This window comes from Pinus tabuliformis, chromosome 8 (assembly GCF_031772625.1).
Source record: "Pinus tabuliformis cultivar Carrire ecotype Pingquan chromosome 8, CPIR1, whole genome shotgun sequence".
Classification (NCBI taxonomy): Eukaryota; Viridiplantae; Streptophyta; class Pinopsida; order Pinales; family Pinaceae; genus Pinus; species Pinus tabuliformis.
In genome coordinates, this window is record NC_142294.1 from 1,097,447,881 (window position 1) to 1,097,466,505 (window position 18,625).

Here is an 18,625-nt window from a genome sequence, read left to right on the forward strand (position 1 = left end):
TTTTACATTGGAGAGGTTATAGCTCACATTATTTCCTACTAACAGATTTGTGGGTCTCTCCAAATATTATTGAGATGGGTAAACTTTAGAGTCTACCACCAAATCCTCCCTATTCAAATGTTGTTGGGTAAATGCTTGGTTTTCTGAAGAGGATCTAGCTACGACCAATAGAGCCACACCGACAACATCCCTAGATTCATCTTCCTGAGGATAACAAATTGCTGTCAACTTAATCAGACTTCTAGCAAAAAGTTTTCTTTACTTGTAGAAGTGTTCATGAGCCAAAACCTATTGCCTAAAGGAATCGACAAAGATAGTTAAAGTATCTTTGACTTTCTCTTCAGTATGACAAAGATTCCCATTTTCACCTTCAAAAATACTTTAACAAATGGGGATATTGCAATTCCCACAAGCATGAAAACTACTCCTTTTTTAAACTCACCCAATGCAAGTTTCCTAGCTAGTGCCTCCAAATGAGGAAATTATGTAGACCCAATTTTTAATGATTTCTCTTTATGTTCAATATTCTTCTGAAGTCTGTTCTATACATACTTCACCCTTGCATGCAATTCCTGTGTGCTAGAAACTTTCATTGGCTTGAGGAGATCAATCCAAGAGAGATCTACCAACTTCTTTAAGGTTCTCCTTATGGTAAATTTTTGTAGTTTGAAGCACCAACAATAAAGCCTAAAATGCATCACCTATGTATTCAAGACTTTAACTGTATGGAGCATGACCAATTGTTAAGGATTTAGCCACTTCATTTAAGTCACTAGTGGGAGAAGCACCTATTTCACTACTGACTCCATCATTGATTCCATAAAATTTGGCATCTTTATGTTCGTTATCAACATACGATATGATATCCTGATGATCAGACAATTGTATTTGTTTTCATATTATCTTTATATACCACTTCAACTATTATGCCACCTTTCATAGCCATCTCTATACCATTCCATCTATCCCTTGTTACAACTCGAAACGAATAAGATTTGGAATAACAACAAAGGAAAGGGAGCTAAAATAATTTTGATTTGGTAGTGGGGGGTTTATAACCACATACTAAACGTAATATCAATGGAAGAAACCCTGAATTGATTCCTAAAAGGTGTGTTTGTTCTCTTGTTTTAATAATTTCAATTAACTCTCTCATAACCAAAGGTCAACATTCCAGACCAATTCATATGATAGCCTTTGCGGCCTCTCATTACCTCTGTCAAAGGAAAACATACAATTTAATTTGTTTTGATGAGTACACCCACGAGACTGAATAAAGCTCCTTACTTTTTTTGGAAATCTCTCATCAATTCCCTCTTCAACAATATCAGTAGCTATTAAGAAATTCACCTTCCCAATTGGATGACATCTCATTTTTTTCACTGCTCTTTCCCACGTGATGTAGAAGTTGTTCTAAATAAGTAATCACCAATGAGAAATGAAAGGAAATCAAGTTTTTACATCATTCTTGGAATTGTTGCTACTATAATCATTCTCTCAACAAATGTAATTCTACACATGCCTTCAGCATTACCCTGCTATAAAATGAGCTGCACAAGAAGGTTCCCTTTGGGTGTTAAAAGATCTTTCCTCACTATCTATAAAATTCTCTTAGTATCCCTTCCATTTTTGGGTATATGTTAACTTGTCCCTACACATCACCTTTGCCTGGTGTTGTAGCAGCTACAACCACCCTCCAAAATTTTTCCTTAAATTTGTTTTGCAGCCTCCCTACCCACCTTTCACAACATCATGTCTTGCTTCGTGAAGTACACAAGCTTCAATGTTTTCTTGCAAAAAGACAACCTATCAACCAAATCTTCATGCATTCCCCTCATAGGTTGTTCTTCCAAACTTATTCCAGCTGCAGGCCGAGCAGTTCCCTCAAGAAATTGTGTGATTTTGGAGGGAAACCAACCTTCCCTCCAGAAATTGCGCAATTATGTCTAGAAGCTTGCTAGGCTCCAGGATTGCACAATTCTGCTAGTTAGGCTTCACCTAGAAAATTGTGAAATTCTTCCCAACAAGGCTGGTCAACCTAGGAATTGTGTAATCCTAGGCAGAAGTCAACTGCTCTACACAAAATTTTCATAAATCACCTGGGCAGCTAGCCCAGCTCCCATCTAGAAATGTGAATTTTCTCCCAGTAGTTGAGCGGCCTCTTGCATATGCAGTTGGGTTGACTAGGTCCTCTTGAGATGAAGGAAACATGACTTGCATGTATAGCTTTCTTTTTCATGGAATAGAAAAGGGAAACATGCAAAAAGAATCCCTTGATTCAGGAAGCTATTTTTAGCAGGTAGACGTTACATTCAAAGTTCGTTTTAAAATATTTGCTCTAAGTGTCGCTTTTTCCTAGATTTGTGGCATGCACATGATGAGCCCAAACTTATTTAATCCATGTATTTGAGCTCATTCTTTCACATCGATCTTGAAGGTCTGACATCACACAACACATCTAGGACTCTTCAACACATCTGGCTAAGCTATTCATGGGTAAGTGGTCTCAACTAGCCTTTTTCAACTTCTTTGTTGCTTTTTGTGTTTTCGCTTTTGTGAGTGTTGTTTTCTTTATTTATTTGAATGCTTGTTATCGTTTGCATGTATACTAGCTTGTATTAGCACCATTTCAATTTTCCTTGCTATCTCACAATTGTCGCATGCATGAAACTATTTTACATGAAGATTCGTTGATTCGGTGACTCACTTCACCCACATGCATGTTTTTTTGTTTTCTGATTCTTTCATTCAATTTTTTCATGCCTGAGAAATCACTTCTGCTTTCACTCAGTATCGACATGTGTTTTCTTTCACATTTTGTTTTAGTTTCCCATCGCGAGTCCGGCTATCCTTGGCTAGGACTCTGCCTCACCAAGACAACATTGCGCAATATGGAGAACGAAGGCTCTGTCCTCCTCTCTATAAATGTGCATTTTTTCCCAAGAGCTCTCCTCCAAGACTGCTTTTCACATTTCTGAGGGACGGTGACTGCTCAACCAGAAAATTGCACAATGTAATCACTGAGCCTGTAGTCATTTCCAGCTGGAATAACAGATTTCACAATCCCAACAATCAGAAGTCAACATAGATTGCGCATTGTGAAAATCTAGAAGCCAGTATCTCCTCCCAGACAATCCAAACTACCTTTTGCATAATTCTGACAACTAGTCAGCAAGCTTCCTAGAATAAATTGCGCAATCTTTGCTTATCATTCCTAGGTATGTGTTATGTCATTCCCTGAATTTGCTTTGGTTTTTGTTGACAAATTTATTGCCATAAATGTCACTTTGCATCGATATATTTTAGGTGTTAATCCACCTCTTAGCAGTACAGATCAAAGGACACCGATGGTAGTGCAACTGGGGTAGTAGTTGAACAGGTGTCTGCATGTCTACCGATCTATGAAGATACTAAGTTGTCTCTAGACAAGGACATCAAGCTGAAATGGCAAGAGGTAAATGAAGCATTTGTAGGCACTTTTATGGAAGACCTCGAAGACCACCAGGTCTATGTGAACATTAACAAGTCCGACTTGTACAATATTGCATGTAGATACCCTGCATTCCCATGCGCAGAAATGATACACTGGATCGTCTCATGCACTGATCCCGAGACGAATATTGCAACCTTTTCGGTAGAGGATTACGATGATATGCATCAGATGTTGGAGACAGTGACTATCATGGAAACTCCCTTCAGCTTACCCACTCAGAGTGCCAACAACAGAGACATTCTTAAGAATTGGGTAAAGGAGCCGGTTAGATTAAGGATGACACCCAACTAGATCTACAAGACGAAAATGCTGCAAAAGGCATATTAATACTTGGTCATAATTTCATGTCGACTGTATGGCCAAGAAAGCACAGGAACCTTCTCACAGAGTTGGGTGACCTCACTGGACCAACTGGCCAGAGAAGGAAAACCATGTAACTCATCCAACATCTTGGCTCATTAGATGAAGGAACACGTAACAAAGGCTCGAAAGTCACCTAGAGGTATGCAAGAATATGTCTACATGTCCGCCTACATCTTAGATGCAATCTGTGCCCGACAGGAGTTATTGGGCTTGGAGTGGGCATGGTCACCGACGGAGACTGCTCTGAACATTTATTGTAATTTGTTGTCTGAATGCAGCTTCAGAGGAGTTATCACACAACTGTCTGATCATTTTTTCACCCCAGTTTACAAGATGATATTCAAATAGGATCCATCCTGCATGTCGAAGGTGAGAATGGAGGCACCGATACACATTGCTAATTGGTATGCCTCACCATCTGACACCTTCATATGAATATTCAGTGTGGAGAAGCCTTTGCATGTTATACCGAAGTTTTCCTTGGATGTACTCGTCATGCAGGAAGTAGTATATCACATCTCAGCAGGATTGACAGCTAGGCTGCACTAGAAGAAGAAATTACCTTGGCCCACTTTTGTGTTGCATATTGGGTTATATGAGATTTAGAGTTTCGAGCAAGTGGATGTCAAAGAAGGGCATATTAAGAACTATCCATTCGACCTCCAAAGCTACAATCTATATGATCCACATTGTCTTGTGGAAGATAACTATGCGAGAGTATAGTTCAACTGGATCCCTGGGGCATTTCATTGGGCAGAGGAGGATCCATGGAGATATTGCTACAGTTTCTCTAGACCCAATGAACAGGTTGGCTTCAGTGTGGAGTGGTTAGCGAAGCAAGGTGAAGAAACATCCCAGAGAGAACCAACACTAGAAGCAGCAGAAGTAACGATACCAGTGTGCGACAAGGGAAAGAGGAAGATTTTCAATCTCATGGAGGAAGAGAAATGTTGTAAGCTTCAAACAAATCTAGTTGTGGAGAAAGCAACTTTGGCTATAGAGGTGAAGAGGCAACAATGCGACAGGAGAATTGTGCAAAGGAAGAAGGAGCAGACAAGAATAGAGGAAACAAAGAGGGAGTTACACGACATGAAGGAGAAAATCCAGAAGGAACAAGAGATGTTCAAACAAGAGAGGGAAACACATCAACAATAGGTACAGTAGGGGGCGCAACATGTGAAAATAGATGAAACAACACCCGTACTAGTAGTGGACTCATCCGGGCAGCTAGCATCAGGCAGAGAAGGTTAACCATCATAGGAGAAGGACTTCTCTTGTGAGATAGAGTAAGCATTTAAAAATTTTGATATGGATATGGGTAATGGGAATTGGAATAGGACACCAACCTTATGCCTCACCACCAAGAGGTCAACTTACCTGCTTCACCACATCCAGATGATGAGCAAGTCTCAAGTGATCGACACTGAGATCCTTTCATATTAGCCAAAAGGAGAGATGCACAACATCTCATTCGATAAGTCTCAACAGAGAGTTGTGCAGTCTCGTAGATTATCAACTCCGAATGATCATACATCTCTTGCACAAGTTGAGGAAAGAGTGATCATATATGACATGCGAAAACATCCAACAACCTTGGCCTATTCTACAGAGTGTATGTCGAAGCCACTATCTCAAGTGTTCACTTTCTAATAGCTAAAAATGAGCGAACAACTAAGGAACTTCAGACGACCAAGAAAGGACAAGAGTTGGTGACAACGTCTGTTGGAGCTGAACTGAAGAAGGAAATACTAGATGAAGTGTTGTCCCTTCACACAACCATGCAAGCGTTGTACTCCGAGTTTGATACCGTGCATAAGGAAGTTGTCCATCTCAATGAATGGTAGCACTAATGTGTTAGAAGAGTAGGCATCTTGACGAGCTTGCATACTACTATTGATTACATGAAAACATGGACGATGAGATACAAGGGAGCCCTTCTTCACTTTCATAGGATGATGAATGCCAGTGCAATGGAGCTGAAGGCACGCATCTATAATCAGATCCAGAACTATGAAGATTTCTGATAGCTCATCACTAGTATACAGGCTTCCCATGCATGTGTATTCAAGAGTATGGATGTTGTGGCACGTGCACATGCAATTTGATATATTGGGACTCTCACCCAGGAAAAGACAAAGGCCATGTCCGACTAGATCTTGACTCGTACTTTGACGAGTTGATGTGCAACGCCACTAGCCCAAACTTACCCATCAGTGTAGACATCATGCGTAAGTATGTTGTTGGTCCAACCGCATTGAAGACAATGATGTGAATGCTAACAGACGAGTTGGACAGAGGATCCCGAGTAGTGTACCAGGATGCTATGGAGGCAAGATTCAAGTTCCAGGAAGATGTCGCCTTGGATATTGAGGACTTGGACTTCCATGGTTGTCTAGGTCGTAATGATTTCTAGCATGGCTTTCTCAAGCTAGTTTGTCTCACATGGGTACATGTGCATTGTGATGTAACGTCTTGTCAAGTGTAAGCCAAGTGTCGATAGTTGGATGTAACAGTCATAGAGTAAATGAAGATTCATGAGGGTAGATGAACTGTCACAAAGGGGAATGTCAAGGGTCACCCCACCCGTTTCTATAAATAGTCCCTCATAACTCATTATAAATTCTTTTGTTCAGCCAAGCTTCCGATAAGACTATCCTGGAGAGAGCTTGGAAAATATTGTAATGAGCATTGGCTTCTTCACTACGTAGAGCTAGTACATCTCTTTGGACGAGCAGGCGGTTGTGGCTGTAACGTTCCATTGTCAAAACTAGTGGTTGGACATGGATGTATTGTATGACTGGAACTTGCACTTCTTAATATAACAAGAGCCATCACATTTCATGCATGTGTTGTATTGTATTCTATACTATATGTTTTACTCTAAATGATATATGTATATGTATCTGTATATGTATATATGAATATTTATGAAATGTGTTGTTGGTTTAACAATCACTTTGGATTGCTAGGTAACTTTCCTTCCATTTTGCAATGGATCTTTTCTCGTGTGTTCCCTTATTAATTGTGTGCTATCACAGGTTTTCAAGGGGTGCACTCATCTCAACCCCCATGTGTTAGAAGCTCCCATACACCTTCCTTGACACGCCATAGTTGTCAGACCCTTGCTACCAATAGAGTTGTCTTACTTGCCTCTGTGAAAAATCATGGTCAAGGCATTACCATACAACCCACTACTGGGACTCCTACACCAAATATTATGAGGTCAATTGCAACTTCTTATCGTGGAGATCCCTTGAGATTTTGGCAGGTCCATCATCATCAAGACTTGGTAAGGAGCATAGGGCCTCCAGGGTCAAATGGGAGTGGCCACTTAAAATATTGAGAACCAGATGAAAGTAGACCCTTGTTGTATCGAATTAAAAATTGAACACCATTGTGAAGCTGGAAGATTAGTGGAGAGGGAAATTTTAGATAATCACATATAAGGGTATCAACTTCCTCATTTGTAGGGACAACCACCTACTCAATATGGCCTTGAGCAGAATAGACCACATATTTTCCAAATATAGTTACAGATGCCAAGGGCCTGGCACAGGCATGCCATGATGCTAAGTTAAGGGTTCTCCTATCGCCAATTTGAAAATTAGTGTATAAAGATATCGTATAAACCTCTTGTTCATTCCCAATTCATCCAAGAAAATTTGATCATCTCTTTATCCTTAAATCTGCGCCTTGTATGCATCATGGGTGTTAGTATCTTATTCAACAGTAGTGCCCTTAAGGCTATTTTCTTGGGTTTCTATTCTTGTCTTATGACCTTTAGATCTACGATATTTTTTCTTCTTGGAATCCCTTAATTATAACCGAGCTTCAATGGCTTTTGTCAACTCCACGAAGGTTGTGTTATAGTATTCAAATTTCTGATTTGGAAGCATTCTTCTCTCCTCAATCTAACCAACAGCTGGCCAAAATCTAATATTTAATACAACTATAATATATCGAATGGAATATTCACAGTGTAGTACCAAACATATGCTAGGATACGGAAATCACTTCCAAGACAAGAAAGTCTTCAAGTACTTTGGTGCCCATGAAAAATCCTATAAGAAAATGTTTCCAAAAGGATTTATAAATTATCGAAACACCTTGTGTCCAATTGATTAAGTACAAACATCAGAATATCATTCCCATTAGTTATCACAGAGAATTTTGAAACAATTTACATGCAACAAGGTGAGGGAAACAATGGTCTTTTATTGACACAAAATGCCAACTCTAACAAACTAATGCAGAGAATACACCTGGTATTTTGGCACCAATGGATAGGCTGAGATAGATTGATCTAGAAATTAAATAAGCTTCTACAGGTGTGCAAATTATGGTTCGAAAAGAGCAACTCCAGATCTCCTTCTGAAGGATAAGTCTAGTACAAGTGTATATGTCCTCAAAGCAAGTTCCAGAATTGTAGCATTCATATAATCATGGTCCCTTTTCTATGAAATCTTTCCTCACTTTTCCAAAAATTGGTTTCACAATAGATGGCTCAGCCTACTGAGGAATACAGCTAAGAGAGCTCACTATATGTCACCACTCCTTGAATAATACAACTTATCCTTTTTACAATACCTTTGCCCTGTGAATTCGTGGAGGGAAGATTAGTAACCATTAGGCTACAAAATTTTAAATCATGAATAAAAATCGGCCCTCCTTTCATTTTTTTGTTAAAATTAGAAGATTTTAATCATTTGTTATTTATTTGAAAAATCCGGTCCTCTATTTTGTTATTAATGGCTAGGTCATTTTACGGCACAAGTGTTGGAAAAAATACTAAGAGGGGGGTGAATCAGTGTTTACAATTAAATAATTTTTCATTTCCAAAACAAATTTATATAAGCAACTATAGTGAAGAGAACTTGCATGTGCATGCTATTATGATTAGATAAACCAATGTATCCCCATAGAACTTATTATTTAGTCAATTTATCATGTGTTGAACTTTAATCAGTGCATCATTAACTTATTATACAGTAACTATGTGTAGTAATAACATAATAAACCATCATACATAAGAAACACACATCCAATGCGGGAGAAAACCCACATACTTTTTTCATCTTTGCCTTCTTTTAATATAGATAAAATATGTTTACAATCTTGTACTGGTGCAGGCTCATACTAGTACGAAGGGACCCACCTGTAGAAGGCTACAACCTTCTCTCATTTTCTAGCTTCTACTAGAAGGGAGCTACAACCCCCTAGATCTTCTAGTAGCCGATATGTTTACTAGTACATAGGCGCCAACCTACAGAAGTCTATGACCTTCCCTCTTCCTCGAGGGACCACGTTTCATTAATTTTCAGATTGGATGCTCCTGGTACACAACAATATAATATGAAGGCCTCGCTTCATCAGATTTTCACACTAGACACATCAAAACTTTCAAACTACATCAACCAATAATTAGTTAATCTTAACAGTCAGATCATTATCACCAGAACACTGTGTTGAGCCCAAAAACCTACATCATGATTTAGACCCAGCTGCAACCTGAAAAATCATACATCATAATGCATACGCTACTTTACTGAACCCAACCTACATGTATACGCTACTTCCTTTAACAAAACCTGCATATACCTTCAAAACTACTGAATCGTAAAAACGTCTGAATCATATTTGTACCAACCAGTAATATTATGAAAATCTACTGTCAATTTACAGAGATCTAAATAGTTAGTAGTAAAGATAACCCTTCTCACTTAATCAATCAATCAATCCGACACAAACTCCATATCCATTCAGTTTTACTTTCATATCTAAGAAAACTTCATTAATAGGCAATAGTAAAACAACAACATTGATCAAATAGATCAATCATTTCTGAGCAACGGGATTTTCTCTTGCATACGCTACTTGGAAGAGTAGAACCTACATGTATACATGCCTTTACCAAGGTGAACTAGCGTAAAGATATGCAAAAATTAACTTACTACTTCACTACTATTCAAGACTTCAAACATACCCATATCATGAAATTTAAAGAATAAAACATGCGTAAGCAAATAGATCTAGCCCAAACAATATCAGATCATATAATGATAAGTCATTTTATGTCTCATGATCTTGATCCAACATTGTATTCAAGGTGCACAAAATATTTTACATCATATGATAACCATAGCCCATGCAACATAAAATATACTTCATATAGAAGTATTCCTAAGAAACCCTTTCACTTGCACTCTTGGCCCTTTGATCTTCTCCTCCTTATATAGTTTTAGCCTTTCTCAATAACTCGGACCAAAACAACACGTAGAACCTATGGTATTCTTGCATGGGATCAAATAATCATTACTCTACTCAATATTGTGGGCTAGCACCATGTTATTGACCCTTTGTATTCTTTACTCTTGAATTTCCTTGATTTTCCAGCCCATACACACTTTTCCTCTAATGAAAGTGCGTGCATACATATATGCACTCTTTGTTCTATGAACATGCATGTATATGCCACTTTGACAAGGTGAACTTGCGTATACAACTTGAACTATCTAAAAGCATAATTTTCCTTCAACTTCTTCATTGTGATCAGTAGACTTTTGTTCTAACAACATGTTCTTCTGTACCAATTCCCCGTTACTCTAAATTGACCTATTTCATTGTGAGTTGCCTTTTATCAAATCTAAATGGACCTGTGAGTGATTTTCCATCAAGGACATACCTATATCATAATGCCAACAACCTCCCCCTTTGGACTTGATGGCAACCATATTAGTGTTGATTACTGCAAGATGTAGAAACTGTTAGAGATATCAAGCAACACCAAAATACTCTCCCCCTTTTACATCAAGGGAAAAGGGTGGACCAAGATATTCTCCCCCTTTGAGATCCACTATGTTGCCCATGCTCCCCTTGAGCACATGCAGAGTCTAGAGAGATATGTTTCAAAAGAATAAAATGACACTATAACTCAATTAAGTGACTATGACCTCCCTAAGACCACTAACTCATACATACATCAAGCACCCAACCAAGTGGGGATACACATAATTTGACTCATCCACCCAACCAAGTGGGGATATAGCAATTATTTATACATGACTTAAATACAATAATTATTACATCATCCATCCCATGCACAATGGGGATACAAATTACATCATATGTCCAACAAGACTCATTCAAAAATAGACTATGACAGAAGGAGACATATAAAACCCTAGATATTTACATGACCTATGCAACAATTGATATAAATATCTGAAACCATAGCTAAAGTTAGTAACCATAATGCCAATAATGCCAAATTTTTGTGAAGGCTAATACTCCCCTTGAACTTGTGCTACCTGTGGATTGTCAACAAATCATTCATCAAGGCATCTTCATCAGTTAGATAAAAATCAATGAACAAAGCATATCAATAGATTGTAATCATCAATATTAGACTAATCACCCATATTAGAGTCCAACCCACTATTTTCTATTAGAAAAACTATACGCTCCTGCTGCCACAGAAACTCGCATATATGAACCTTCCTCTGAAAATATGGATTTAAGAGCAGGATGATGCAAAAACCACTCCCACCTTTTGTCTGAGACATTCAAATGCTTCTCTAGGAAGCAGTTTGGTGAATATATCAGCAACATGTTCTTTGTATCGAACATACTTAAATTTAACCTTTTGTTCCAGCACTTGTTCTCATAGAAAATGGTATTTAATGGGTATGTTCTTGGTCTTAGAGTGCATGACTAGATTTTTCCAAATACTGATGGCAATTGTATTGTCACATAGAATGGAGATGGGTGGAGTACCTGTGATTTGAATTTCTTCTGACGTTTTCATCATCCAAAGTATTTGTGTGCAGCAAGATGTAGAAGCCACATATTCTGCTTCAAATGTAGATAAGGCAATCAAAATTTGTCTCTTTCTGAACCAAGACACTCACCATGATCCCATATAGAATGTACCTCCACTAGTGCTTTTCTATCATCAACATTTCTTGCCCAATCTAGATCTGTATATGCATGAAGAGTAAGATTTGTATCTTTAGGATACCATAGACCAAAGTCTTCAGTTCCTTGAATATATTTGAATACTCTTTTTACTGCTTGAAGATGTGATTACTTTGGATTTTCTTGGAGCCTTCCAAAAATTCCTACTTCATGCGTGATATTAGGTTTGTTACTTGTTGGATAAAGCATACTTCCAATCGTAGATCTATATACTAGTTGGTTCACTGCAGGTGATTCATCGTTAAAACTCAGGCTGCATCCTATTACCATTGGAGTACATACCAATTTATAATCTTCCATTCCGTACTTCTTCAGAATCTACGTGAGATATTTAGTTTGTGAAAGAAAAATACCATATTTTGTTTGTTGTACTTGTAGACCAAGAAAATAAGTAAGCTCACCAAGTAATGAAAATTCAAATTCTTGTTGCACAACTGAAGAAAAGTTCTGACTCATAGATTCTTCATTGCTACCAAAGATGATATCATCAACATAAACAACAATAATTAGCATTTTATCATTTTCACTCTTTGTATATAAGTTGATATTTGCATAACATTTTGTGAAGGCTTGTTGCTGTATATATTTGCCAAGACAACAATCCCACACCCTTGGAGCTCGTTTCAAACCATATAGAGCCTTTTTGAGCTTACATAAAGATTTGCATCACTTCCCAGAGTGAATCCTTCTGGTTGCTCAATATAAACTTCTTATTCGAAATCTCCATTAAGAAAAGCTAATTTTACATCGATTTGATATACTTTGAATTTTCGAAGACTTGAAAGAGAAAGAAACATTCTTATGGCTTCATGTCTAGTAACAAGTGCAAACGTTTCTTCAAAGTCTATACCTTCTTATTGAGCATACCCTTTACAAACAAGTCTTTCGTTGTTTCTAATAACTTCTCCATTTTCATTCAAATTCTTCTTAAATATCTATGTTGTGCCTATAACATTTTTATCATGAGGTCTATGAACTAATTCCCAAGTATCATTCTTTTCAATTTCGTCATATTCTTCATCCATGGCCTTAACCCAAAATTCATCTTTGCTAACTTCATTTACATTATGTGGTTCTATGGGGGATAGTAATGTTAGATAAATGGAGGTTCTTCTAAGAGTTCTTCTTGTCTATACTCTAGACCCGTTTTCTCCTAGAATTTGAGATTCTAGATGATTCTTTTGAACATACCTGGATGGAATCTTTTCCCTGTCTATTGTATATTCTTTTGATTATTCATCAGTTTCTTCCTATATATCATTTTTATTTAATATTGGAAATCATTCATTAGCTTCCTCATTGTCATATTCCTATGTTGATTTCACATGTTCTGGATTTCTGCATGCTTCATCAATTACTACATCAATGCATTCAACAATATTTTGAAGTCCTTTATTATAAAATTTGTATCATTTACTTCTGGAAGAATAACCAAGAATAATTCCTTCATATGCTCTGGGTTCAAACTTACCAAGTTTTTCATGAGTCCTTTTGATGAAACATTTACTTCCAAAAGCTCTAAAGTGTTTTACAGTAGGAGGTTTACCATACTAGAGGTCATATGCAGTTTGATCACTATTTACCTGAACATTAGCTTTGTTGAGAATACTCAAAGAAGCAAATTCAGCTTCACCCCAAAAGGTTGCAGGAGTTCTAGATTCATCAAGCATAGCTCGAGCCATATTTTGAACTGTTCTGTTAATTCTTTCCACTACGCCATTTTGTTGAGGAGTTTTGGTGATTGAGAACTTCCCTTTTATTTCATGTTGTTAACAAAAGTCAAAGAATTCATCTAATATGAATTCTACCCCTCGATCAGATATGAGGCATTTGATTTTTCGATCTGATTCATTTTCAACTAAATCTTTGAAGGCTTTAAGCTTTCCAAATGCTTCATATTTATGCTTTATTAGACCTATCCAACACACTCTAGAAAAAATACCAATGAATAAAATAAAGTATTCTTCTCCATGAGGTGACTTTTTCCTTGTTGGTCCACATAAATCACTATGGATGAGTTCAAGAGGCTTACTTGCTGGTCCTTCGTTTTCATTGAAACAAACTCTGGTTTGCTTACCGACTTGACATGGTTTGCATATGGTATTTTCTAGAATGCTGATATCTAGAAGATCACGGACCACCTTGAGCTTGCATGATTTTATTATTTGAGAAAAGCTTAGATGCCCCCCAATCTTATGTGCCATAATGGTTTTCATATATTTTGCTTAGATAACATTGTTTTTGTCCACCTTCGAGTATGTATAAATTGTTTGGAGTTCTTGTAATTTTGATTACGGTATTTCATATATCAAGTTCACCAACCACACATCTGTTTGATAGAAACACAAATTCATTTCCTTGATTACACCTTTTACTAACACTCAAAAAGTTATGTTTTAAACCATCAACATACATGACATTTCTAGCTTTAACCTTTTCTTTCAAATAAACAGAACCTTTATCTTTAATGACGACTGGTGTGTCATTTCCAAAAGAGACATTCTTTTCCTTTTATACAACATTATATGAATGAAGTTTCTCTTTATCACCTGTCATGTGTTTGGAGAATCCACTGTCAATGTACCACTGATTTTCGTGTCCTTCTGCAAACAGAGCTATGCCACATATTTCTATTTGAAAGTCCTTGTTTCTCCATAACTTCGAATTTGATGATGTTTTCTCCTTTTGAGGTGTTGGCTGAAATTTTCTCTTGCATTCAGATTCTTCATGACCAAAGTTATTACAAAACAAACACTCAATTTCATCTTCAAGAGGAGAAAGGTTATTATAGGAACTTTTCTTGATTCTTGTTACGCTCCTTTGATTTCATGCTTCTCTAGTCATGATAGTTTTGTAAGAAATACATTGAGTAGCCTTATGCCCAAAGTTATGGCATGAAAAGCATTGTACATTAAAGAATTTTCTGTGATCACATAATATTTTGGCATTGTTCACCTTTTGGTGGATACTTCTATTAATGTTCATCCTTGGACTAAATTGAGCATGGTTTACCTGATGAGTACTTTTAGGCTTTTGCTAATGATTGACATATTGTTCACTGGTCTTTGCTGCATCGAGATAGTTTATGTTGGAGGCTGACGACATTTTTGATTGGGATGATTCTTCAGCATATCCAAGACCTGTCTTTATAAGAGGATAACACTGAACCTTGACGATTTCATTTATTGTTTCTAATCCATTAGCAAATCTAAGATTAAGAGATTTTGTCTTCTCTAGTTCTTTTCCTAGACCCACAACTTCACATTCTAGTTTTTCATTGTGCTTTTCTCTTTCAGTGAGTTGATGTGTCAACGTGTCTATGATCATATTATTTTCTTCCAAATAGATTTTGAGTTTTGTAATTTCTTCAAAAAATTATTCCTCGTCTAGGGCATCCAAAAGATCATCATTGTCATAAGCCATGAGTAGTTTATAATCTTGTTTAGTTTCATCTTCATCACTATTAGATAATCCATCATTGTCTTCATGAGCATAGTAACTTCTTCTATTAACAACCTGTTTTCTATTTCTTCTTGTAGATTCCTTTAATTTTTCATGATTATCTTTAAGAGGACATTTTTGTAGCATAATGGTCAACTCTACCACAAGCAAAGCTTTTAAATGGTAGCTTACCTCTGAATCTTTCAGAACCCCGTTGAATCTTCTTGACAAAGTTTAACTCTTCTTCTTCTTCTTAAACATATCTGGATTCATTTTTCTCTTCCTTTTCTTTTCCCTTTGCTGAAGCTTTGAAAGTGGCTTCTCCCACATCTGGTTGACCTCCTTTCCTCATTTCAAAGGCAGTTACAATTCCATGAAGTTGAAAAACAATAATAGATTGAAGGTCTTATTTTTCTTCTATGCAGATACTTTTTACTCAAATTTAGAAGACAAAGATCTCAAAATTTTCTCTACTAAAGTAGCCCCCTTTATCTCTTCACCCAGAGTGTTCATACAATTATCAATCTCATGTATACTAAAAAATTAACTAGCAATAATTTCATCACTATGCATCTTAAGAGTTTCATACAGAACTGTGAGTGTTAGGAGCTTAGCACGTTTTGCCTGGGAGTCTCCTCCGTAGCTCTGAATGGTTTTGTCACATATCCCTTTGGTGTCAGGCGGAAAGAGTCGATAGTGCGGACACAACCAACCTCCCTAGGAGCCTAAGACTCTCTAGTGACAAACAAGACAAACAAGAGCAATCCTTCCCTAAACATGCATTTACCATATAAGAAATCAAGTGTTTAGAAATCAAGTGTTTAGATCTTACCTGTAGTCCAACGCTGTTGTAGCAGTCCAGCCTCGCTGATCTGGATGAGCTCCTCCTTCACTTCGAAACCTGCATTCACTAACAATCAAACGATTAAATAGCACTTGATAATCTCATAAAATAAAACATATTTAACACATAGACCAAGGAGTACATGAAACAACTCATAAATAACAAGTTATTGAGAAGAATGGACTAATTTGTATTAATAGGAAACAAAAGGAACAATTACAACCTGAGCCTTGGTGTTGCGCAAGTCCCTCCCAGGGTCCATCAAGAGTTCTCCTTTACTTTGACAAAGCTCACCCACTTCCAAAATAGAACAAGCAAAGTTGACAATCTCTCCTCACAAGCTTCTAAATGGGAGTCCTAATTCCAGCAGCATCTACCCTTAGAAATGTTTGGCTTTCAACCTCCCCCTCCTTCTGGCCCAATGCCTGTATTTATAGTGTTCAAGAGGAAGTTAATCAGGTCCACCATCAATGGGATAATCCCCTCTTTGGATGGGATATCTCCCTTATTGATGGGATAAGTTCCTCTTTGGTAGGGGTACATGAACCATCTGGAGGCACTTCATACACGTCAAACATACTTCTAGAAGCCTCTAGAAATGACCACAAGTAACTTTTTTGGAGTGAAACTTGCGCCTTTTGACCTTTACAGGGGTACGCACCTGCCCCTTTACATACAGAGCGTAAAAGTACGCAGTTTTTGTGAACATTAGGTGCGTATATGCAGGTAAGGCCGAGAGAATCTGCGTACCCAGAGATAAACACATTTACAAAGACTTTCTCTCTTTTTGGAGTTTGACATGGAGAGCAGAGGCATAAGACTTGCCCAGGAGGATAGCATGACTGTTGATAGAGCCATACTAACTGTAAATAACCATGGTGACATTTTTTAGTGTAATAGATTTCCCCCTAAAGTGCGAACCCTGTAGTAGATTAGGGTTTTGTATTATCTAGGAAGGGTGAAGTGCTTTATCATTTCAAGGATTATCTCGTGGAGAGCCTGGTCAGAACCTGCAATTTTCAACACAAAATACATGTATAAGATTATATCATCGCTGAGGTAGGCATTCCCATACTCAGATCAAAACTTTAACTAACAAACTAACTACTCTGATACAGGAATGATCTTGCAGTACATCATAATCATAGACTTTTGTAGACACAGTATGGGCGCAACCATCTGTTTATGATTAGTCTACTTAGATAATGAATACAAAACTCCTCGCAGTCTGGATGGTGGAAACTAGATCCAGGGTCTTCATTTCTACTTCCTGAATTGGTACGATTCTAGCCATGCGAATAAATGAGTTGATGTCGAACATGGTAGAAACCACTTGATTACCAGTCGATGATGTAAACTGTTAACAAGTGTGAGAGAGACCACCAGTAATGTCAACGGTTCTCAAAGTACCCAGTACAATCCATGAGATGTGAATGAATGAGTTGATGTCGAACATTTCACGGAATCCTTCGATCGAAAGTCAATGATGTAAACTGACGTCAAAGGCGAGAAACCTGCCATTGATGCATGCAGACTTCAAGGTACTGACAATTTCTAAGTCATCTCTCTAGATAATGTGCTGATGTCAATAGAAAGCGACCCGTTGCAGGCAAGCCCACAACACGAAATCATTGTTCAAGCTGAAGAAATGTTGTTGTAAGGACTGACTCAGGGATGGTCAAATGGATGACAAGTATTTTGCAGATGAAAGTTTTGCTTGCAGACCTTTTGAACACATAACGACACAACAGATGGCTTGGTGACGAATGACTCAAAGTTAATCCCCGGAACCCGGCTGAAGGCTTTCATTGTGGTTTGATCAACTGTGAGGTAAAGGATTTCCCAACCCAGGTGAATGAAAAGTGTCGTGTTCAAGAGTGGTAATAAGGTTTCTTCTGAGACAAAGGATAACAAATAGGCTCATTCTTCTCTCTTTTCCCCCACTATTTCTGGCAAGTACCTCTTTATTTTATAACAAGCTTGAGGAGGATAACATATGCTTGATTATAAGCTCATCCTTCGGATGAGTCCAACCTAGTTTTGATTCGAACCCTAGGAAGGAGTGGTTCGTTCCTGTTTGTAATTGAACAGGTCCTTTACTGTGAAATTTTAACGAGCCCAGTATAGGAGAAACTCGGCGTTTTTCAATTTTAGAGAGTCTGAAAAACTTAAGAAGACTCCTGGTTGAACTTTTTCGTAAATTTGTGTCCCCCAAGCCCGAAAAAAGTATAAAATAATACCTGGGAGAACCGCTTGATCTTGCGACCAAGGAGTACTTTCATGATTAGTGTCTCTGACCTGAAAAGTAAAAAGTGATCAAGGACACGTCGTTTTATTTCCGTATCGAGTTTGAAACGACAAAAACCCGACAATCTTTTCTTGATTTTACGGTCAGAAAAGAGCTATAAGGGGACCATCTTTTAATTCTGTTTTAACGAGTGTAAAAGAAACGCTCGGCAATCTTTTCATGTTTTAGGAGTCAGAAAAGAGCTTAAAAGATGACTCTGATG